This window comes from Dryas octopetala, chromosome 2 (genome assembly GCF_963921425.1).
Source record: "Dryas octopetala chromosome 2, drDryOcto1.1, whole genome shotgun sequence".
NCBI classification, from domain to species: Eukaryota; Viridiplantae; Streptophyta; class Magnoliopsida; order Rosales; family Rosaceae; genus Dryas; species Dryas octopetala.
Window position 1 is genome coordinate 7,806,762 of NC_141367.1, and position 8,290 is coordinate 7,815,051.

At 39.3% G+C, this 8,290-nt stretch overlaps 1 long non-coding RNA gene across 1 annotated transcript; it reads left to right on the top strand.

Annotated features, from left to right (window-relative positions):
* The first annotated feature begins 1,252 nt into the window (after nt 1-1,252).
* On the top strand, nt 1,253-3,485 carry LOC147292864 (uncharacterized). Its single transcript, XR_015120910.1, has 4 exons — nt 1,253-1,531; nt 1,881-1,973; nt 2,216-2,274; nt 3,299-3,485. It is a non-coding gene; the product is annotated as an uncharacterized LOC147292864 (long non-coding RNA).
* The last annotated feature ends 4,805 nt before the right edge of the window (nt 3,486-8,290 follow it).

Below are 8,290 nucleotides of genomic sequence, written 5' to 3' on the forward strand. Positions count from 1 at the left end.
AAAAAAAAAAAGAAAAAAAAAAAAAAAAAGAAAAAAGAAAATGGAGAGTTGAAACGCCTGCCGTGAGAGTGGTACTAACTAGTCAAGGACCGTATAGAGATGCATTTTATTTGTGGATCGTCAGGGCAGCATATATAGTGGACTTATGTTATTATTTTGGTGATAGTTATAATTTGGATACGGTTAGAACTCAGAAGGTTAATAATCAGAGTGGGGCAGCGGAAGCATAGTGAGGATTAGACTAATCACCCCAATACGCGGTCAGCGGAGGAGTTAGCGAGACCGATAGAACTTGAGACAACTTGAAGCAAGAATTTAAGTTTCCTTTGGACAAGACAAATGATATATGGATACAATTATGCTCTATTATTACCTATTCATAAGACCTACTCCTTTGGTATAGTGATGAAACTTCTAATGGATCACCAAACGAATTCCAGGGCACGTCATCACCATACTTTCGAGATGAGAGCTTGCGGCTCACCTCTGGACATAGACACAGTGACAACTCACTTCAAAATTGATGGGTCAAATAAGCAGGCCGCTTCATATAAAGAGAGATTTCCTTTGTTCAAATCTCACGATTGCATCGTACATTGCAGGAATCAGATTGGAAACTTGATAGCAGACATGAGTTTAGCCCTTACTCCTCTGTTAAGATTATGCTAAATTTCGAGGACGAAATTTTTGTAAGGGGGGAAGGTTGTAACGACCCGACCCAAATTTTCACTAGAAATTTAAATTTTTATTTAACTATGTTTTTAAGAGATTTTTTTTATGTAGAATTGTATTTTAAAGATTTTGAGATTTATTTGGAAAATAAAAAGGGTTTTGATTTAAATATTTATTTTCGTTTTAATTTGGGATTGACCCAAAATTTGACTTTTAAAATAAATGGGCTTTCGATTTTGACTTTGGGTCCGTTAGATAGGTTTCGAACCCACGATTTCATAGACACGTAGCACGCGTCGTTTCGAGTTACGGCTTGAGAGATATGAGCGTTTGAAGCGAGGGGCAATTTTGTAAAATTGACAAATTGGGTTTTAAAAAAATTCAAAATCTGATTTTTAAGGGGTTTCTCTCTCTTTTTCTAGAACATTCTCGCTCTCTCTCTCTCTCCCTTTATTTCTCTCTCCTCGCACCCCCCTTTATCTCTGTGTCTCCTCACCCCTGCACACCGGCACCACCCAGCCACCCCCACTTACCATCGCCGGCCACCCTTGCCGGCCTCGACCTCCGGCGAACACCCCCCTTTTCCCCCAAGCTCACCCACTCTCTCTCCCTCTGTCTTCTTTCCCCCGCGACCAGCCCTGCACACACAACTGCCACAGCCAGCTCCACCTCGCCGTCGACCACTTCCCGCCGACCCGACCCTCCGGCGACCTTCCTTTTGGCCGACCAGCTCAGCCCGACCGCTCCTCCAGCCAGCCCAACCCGCGCGCACAGAAAAACTAAGAAGAACTCAGCGGGTTGGCTCCCCTCTGTCTCGCCAAATTTCGGTGAAATCCGGCGCTAACCACCTCCATACCAGGTGGGTTCTCTCTCCCTCTTGATGGGCTTTCAATATCTTGTGTTGTGGCTGCTTAATTTTGAGTTTATATGGAAGATTGAGTTTAGGGATTTTCTGCCATTTCGGATGCTCTAAAATTTTGAATTTTAGGGCTGTTCTTGTGGTTAATCTGGACAAATTTCTTCCCTATTGATGCTTAGGTTTGAGAAATTAAATGGGTTCTATTGAAGTCAATTGTTTTTGGCTAAATTAATCTTGGAAACAACAAGGCTGGGCGGCATCAGTGGTGGTCTTGTCCCTCATTGTCATTCTTGGAAATTAGATTTGTTTTTTTAGAGCGATTTCTAAGTTGGTTATTGATTTGGAGCAGGTGGAAGTCTTATGGATTTGACGAAACCTCAATTTGGATTGTATTCAGATATTTTTCTGTATCACATCGACTCAGAGACGAGTCCTGGTCGAGGTATGGTGCACATAAAGTTTAATTGGATATGTTTGGTGGATTAAATGTTTGGGTGTAGTTGGATTTTGAGCCGGGAAACCTTAGGGGCGGTTGTGGAAATGTTATTGGTCAATTCGTGTAGATCGTAAACCAATCGCGTAGGAACGAAGTTGAGTGGAACGTTAGGCTCCACACACACACACACACCCTTTAAATGTCGTAGAACCGAGACTAATCTATGGTTTGATCATTTTATTCTTTAGGTGAGACGACTGGGGTTCGTGACGATCCGGCGGAGGATCGAAGTTAGAATTTTCTCACTGTGAGTGGACATTACTTCCTTAAAATGATTTATGAAATTTGCATTTTTATCTTGGCTAATTGAATTTGATTTGGGATTTGATAAAAATGTTAGATTTTGGATTTCAAATGCTTTATAAGAAAGTTTTTAAAACATATATTTACATGTTGATTTTAGTGAGTTGTTGGGTTTTGGAAAAAGAATTTAGTTTCTTATTTTATATACAAGGTTCATTTAATATTTCAAATTTGTCGAAAAGTATTAGTTTGATTTATGTATATTGAATTTAATTCGGATTTCGTATGTTGGCTTATGGAATTTAAGTTTCTTTTGGGGAAGTACCTTGATATTTATTTTTGGTGGAAAAAGGATGTATTTGGTTTATGGAAAAATGGTTTTCAAACCACCTTTGCAGTACCCTCCAGGTTATCAGATTTAATAGGTCTTTGGGACCCATCACGATGCACATATAGGCTTTGGGCCGTGTGTCGGGATGTTTCGCCCTTTGGGGGCCGCTCTGCGTGCACGTACGACAGATTTTTAGGCTCTGCATGTGTATGACAGATTCTCGGCTCTGCGCATGTATGACAGATTCTCCGGGTAACTGACTGGTGTGTGTTTTCGACTGTTAAGTATTTTAAGTGATGAGTTTATGGCAGAAAAAAAGGGTTTTTAAGTATGACGTTTTCAGTTGAACAGTTTTATAAATTTTTTTGTATATTGAGAGTGGTTTGAGAAAGAAGTTTTCAGTTTAAATTATTTTATTACAAATGTATTATACAGTTTTATTTCGATATTTTATTTTAAATTTATAAACTACTCAGAACTTTTAATGTTTGAAGTTTTATTCGATAAAGAGTTGGTGCTTTGGTTTAGTTTTACAATACTCTTAGAGCGAAAATGATTTTAAAACTGGGGGTGTTCAAAGAGCGACGTGAGGTTTTAGAGTTAAAAATATTTAGACTTGATTTCATTCCCATTTAAGTGTCCACTCACTGAGCCTGTCTCACGGTTTGTTTTGTTTTGTCTTAAATTGTCCCCCCAGGTAGTGGCTTTGGTGGAGGTCGAGCCAATAACGTCGAGGCATTCGCGTCCATCTCCCTAGTCGGACTTTGTAGGCGACACTTTATTATATAAAATTTCCTTGCAATAGGATAGGAGCTCTGATAACCACTCTAAAAATTTTAAGTTGGTTTCTCTGTGAAATTGTTGGGTCTGAGACCCTATTTGGTTGTGGTAGAGGTGGTTGCTGTTTAGAAGTGTTTTTAACAGGTTTAAAATTTCTGGGTTAGTCCATTTTCAGGGGAGGTTCTGCCGAATTTTCGGTAGGATTTTCCTTGAATTTGGATTCCCGCAGGACCTCTCCGGGTTTCAGGGTGGAATCCGGGGGCGGTCCTGTCATCGACTAAGGAGATGATTGCAACTGCCTCGACGTGTTTGGCTCGACCTCCACCAAATCTACTACCTGGGGGACAATTTAAGACAAAACAAGAAACGGTGAGATAGGCTCAGTGAGTGGACAGTCAAATGGAGATGAAATCAAGTCTAAATATTTTTAACTCTAAAACCTCACGTCGCTCTTTGAAATCCCCCAGTTTTAAAACAATTTCACAAGTCTTAAAAATGTTATAAAACTCATGAAAAACAATTAATACTCTCAAGCTGTAAAATTATTAAAATATCTGAAATAAAATGCAATGCCTTAATGAAACTGTCGTTTAAAACGTTTACTGGTGTAATATATTTTCTCAAAACACTTCACAACTGAAAACTCACGCCACACTAGTACCCGGGAAAACTGCTGGTCATACACTGCCGAGTCATCTCTAGGCAAGTGCAGAGCAAATATACACCTGTGCTGGTCATACACCGCCGAGTCATCTCTAGGCGAGTGCAGAGCAATTATGTACCTGTGCTGGTCATACACCGCCGAGTCATCTCTAGGCGAGTGCAGAGCAATTATGTACCTGTGCTGGTCATACACCGCCGAGTCATCTCTAGGCGAGTGCAGAGCAATTATGTACCTGTGCTGGTCATACACCGCCGAGTCATCTCTAGGCTAGTGCAGAGCAATATTTACCTGCTGAAGGGGGTACTAATATGACGGTTTTAAACTGCTCATTTATCTTCATAAAATTCGTAACTCAAATCAATATTTCCAATTCAAGACTCATGATAACCAAATAATAAAATCATAATTTAAGAAAACACTTCCAAATCACAGATCCAATTCAACCTCTAATATCTCTCAAACAAATTCAATAACCACATAAATAAATCATGAATTTAAAAAAAAGCATTTGCAAAATAAAGTCCACTCACAGTGAAAAAAATCTAATGTCGATCCTCCGCCGGATCGTCGTGAACCCCGATCGTGTCGCCTATAACACAACGATAAAATATGAAATTAGTCTCGCTAAACTCATGCTCGAGTAATGGTTATAAATCATCTTCCTCAAAACTATACGCTCTCTAACCTATTCCTAACCATCTCGAAACTTCCCGGCTCACACCAGCATCAACCACACTTCTAAAACCAAATTTTAAATCTCGAGAATAAATCTACATAGCCCACCTCAATCGAGCACACCGTCTGAGAGTAAGTTCGATATCAGAAAAGTATCCAAACATTTAATCCATTAATACCCAAATAAACCTTACGTGTGTTATGCCTTGACCTAGGTTCACTCGGGAATCGTTTTCAATATAGAAAACGTATCCAATATCAATCCAAATTGGGGTTTCGTAAACTCCAGAAAATTTCCATCTAAACACAATTAATAACCAACTCCAAAAGAGTTTTAAATTCAAGTATCAAAAGAAATTGGCGGCTGGTTAATCAGAACCGCCGTTTTCGCCGCTTAAAGTGGCAGCCACTAATGTACCAAAACTAGACTTCACAAATTTCTCCCAATTTCCTCCAAATTTCAATCCTACACAGCCATTGGATTTCCTAGAGACAAAATTTATCCAAAACAACATCACAATAGCCCCCCCAATCCAAAACCCACAGAAATTCCGAATTGACATAAATTTCCCAAATTCAATCTTCAACAATTTCTCAAATTCAGATAATCAAGCCACAAGAGAATGAGAGCCTACTAAGAAGGGAAGAAAACCCACCTAAATTCGAGTTGATTGCGATGAAAATCCGACTAAAAATGGAGGGAAAGGCCGGCGGGTCTGTGTGGCTTTTTCGAGCAAAACCAGCGTGCAGGGGGGCTGGCTGGCTGGAGGAATGGCCGGGAGAGGTGGTCGGCGTCGGGAAGGCTCGCCGGTGGCCTGGGCTGGTCGGGAAACTCGCCGGAGAGGACGGTCCGGCCTGGTGGTGTCGCGCGCCGAGAAGGGGGAGAGAGAGAGAGACGCGAAGGAGAGGGAGAGCACGGGGAGAGAGAAAACTGGGTCAGTGGGGTTGCTGGTCGTCGGCCTCTGGTCGCCGACCTCTGGTCGCCGGAGCTGGCCGCGCCGGTGAGAAAAGAGAGGGGGAGGTGAGTGAGCTCGGGGAGAGAGGGAGAAGTGAGAGGGTGCGGGGGGGGGGGGGGAAAGAGAGAGAGATAAAGGGGGAGAGAGAAGAGTGTAGAATTTTCTGGAGAGAGAGAGAGAAATCAGAAAAAAATTTCTGATTTTGGGTATTTTAAAAACCCACTTATACAAATTTACAAAATTGCCCCTCACTTCAGGTGTCCGTATCTTTCAAACCGTAACTCGAAATGACGCGTGCTACGTGTCTATGAAATCGTGGAATCGAAACCTATCTAACAGACCCGAAGTCAAAATCGAATTCTCATTCTTTTTAAAAGTCAACTTTTGGTCAAGCTTAAATTAAAACAAAATTAAATAAATCAAAACTTTAAATCAAAACTCTTTTTATTTTCCAAATAAATCTCAAAATCTTTAAAATACAATTTCACATCTAAAAAAAATATCTCTTAAAAACATAGTTAAATAAAAATTTAAATTTCTAGTGAAAATTTGGGTCGGGTCGTTACAGATACCAAGGAGCTAGCTAGTTTTATTGTCGATGATGAAGGCCTCCACTTCTGTAAGTCCCCTCTTGCTTTTATGAGATATTTATATGTTCTTTGAATTCATCATCCCAATATTTATATGTTGATTGTAGTGATAATATAACTTTTCGGGGTGCCTGAGAATTTTTTACTTGGGTTTAATTTAATCTCATTTAGCTGCATTTACAGTGGATATGCACTGAATAGGGTTGTAAGTAATGCAATTTTTTACTGCTCACTGGCTATTTGATTTGAATGTTGATGTATGCTCTGCAGTCTGCACTCCTTTTGTTTAGAACTCAAAGTCATCAACAAACTTATTGGCCATTGTAGTGGGAATCAAGCAAAAAGAAAGTGTGAACAAGATTTTGAAGAAGGTAAAGGAACCATATTACTTCGTATACTATTTTTAATCTTTTTTCTTTTTTAATTCACGGGATTCAATTTCTTCTTTTACTTCAATTTTACAGTTTCTATTAAGTGATTTCATCGTCATGCTTTTTCATTACGATGGTCATGCTTTTTCTTAAATCCAGATATTGTTTATGAGTATGCATACATTGATGATTTCCAATATATTGTTTAAAGCATTTCAAGTTTCTAACTAGCAGTTCTCTGACTCCGTTGCACTCTTTTTGAAAACTGTACTGTTTGGTGATGTATTGACAGGACCGCCCCCGAATTCCACCCTGAAACCCAGAGAGGTCCTGTGGGATCCAAAATCAAAGAAAATCCTATCGAAAATTCGGCAAAACCTCCCCTGAAAATGGACTAACCCAGAAATTTTCAAAACCTGTTAAAGCACTTCTAAATCAGCAACCACCTCTACCACAACCAAAAAGGGTCTCAGACCCAACAATTTCACAGAGAAACCAACTTAATATTTAAAGTGGTTATCAGAGCCTCTATTCTGTTACATGGAATTTTTATAAGGCTAGAATGACGCCTACAGCGTTCGAGTAAGGATATGGACGTAAATGCCTCGACGTTATCGGCTCGACCTCCACCAAAGCTACTACCTGAGGGGACAATTTAAGACAAAATAAGGTAAACCGTGAGACAAACTCAGTGAGTGGACAGTTTAATGAAAATGAAATCAAAGGTTAAATATCTTTTCAGAAAACCCTTCATAATCACATTTAACTCTAAGAGCTCACGTCGCTCTTTGAAATCCCCCAGTTTTAAAATCATTTTCAAGCTTAAGAATATTATAAAACCAATGAAACTCAAGGAAAAGATAACTCAAAACACCTTTCTCAATAATCAACCATCTAAATTAACAAAGTTATAAAAATAATAAAATCAAAATCATTATAAATCTCGAAAAGTAGTTCTCACTTAAAATCCATATTTAAACTCTTGAAGATATCAATTTCATTTTCCACCATGCTATATACCCTGAATAACCTAGCCATACACCTGTGCGGAACTTCTGCATCGCACAGGCAGGCAATATCCTGGCCATATACACGTGCGGAATAAAATCCATACACGTGCAGGCAATATCTTGGCCATACACACGCGTGGAGTAAAATTCAACACGTGCAGGCAATCCTGGTCGCACGTGCACGCAGAGCAGCCCCCAAAGGGTGAAGCATCCCGACACACGGCCCAAAGCCTATATGTGTGCCGTGATGGGTCCCAAAGACCTATCCAAATCTGATAACCTGAAGGGTACTGCAAATGGTGGTTTGAAAACCATTTTCCATAACCAATTCATAGATCATTTTTCCACCAAGAATAAATATTATAGTACTTCCAAAGAAAAACTTTAAATCCATAAACGTAATACATAGCTCAATTCTTTTCGATCAAAAACCAAAGTAATAAATAAGCCATAAGGAAAGAGTAAGAAGCTAGAATCCTTTCCAAAATAAATCCATCAATTTAAACGGTTCAACAAGTAAAATCATGTTTTAAAACTAATGTACGAAGGTATTTGAAAACCCAAAATTCAACATTTATTCATCAAATCTCAAAATCAAATTCAAGATGCTTAACATAATTAAATTAATGGGATTTCATAAAAT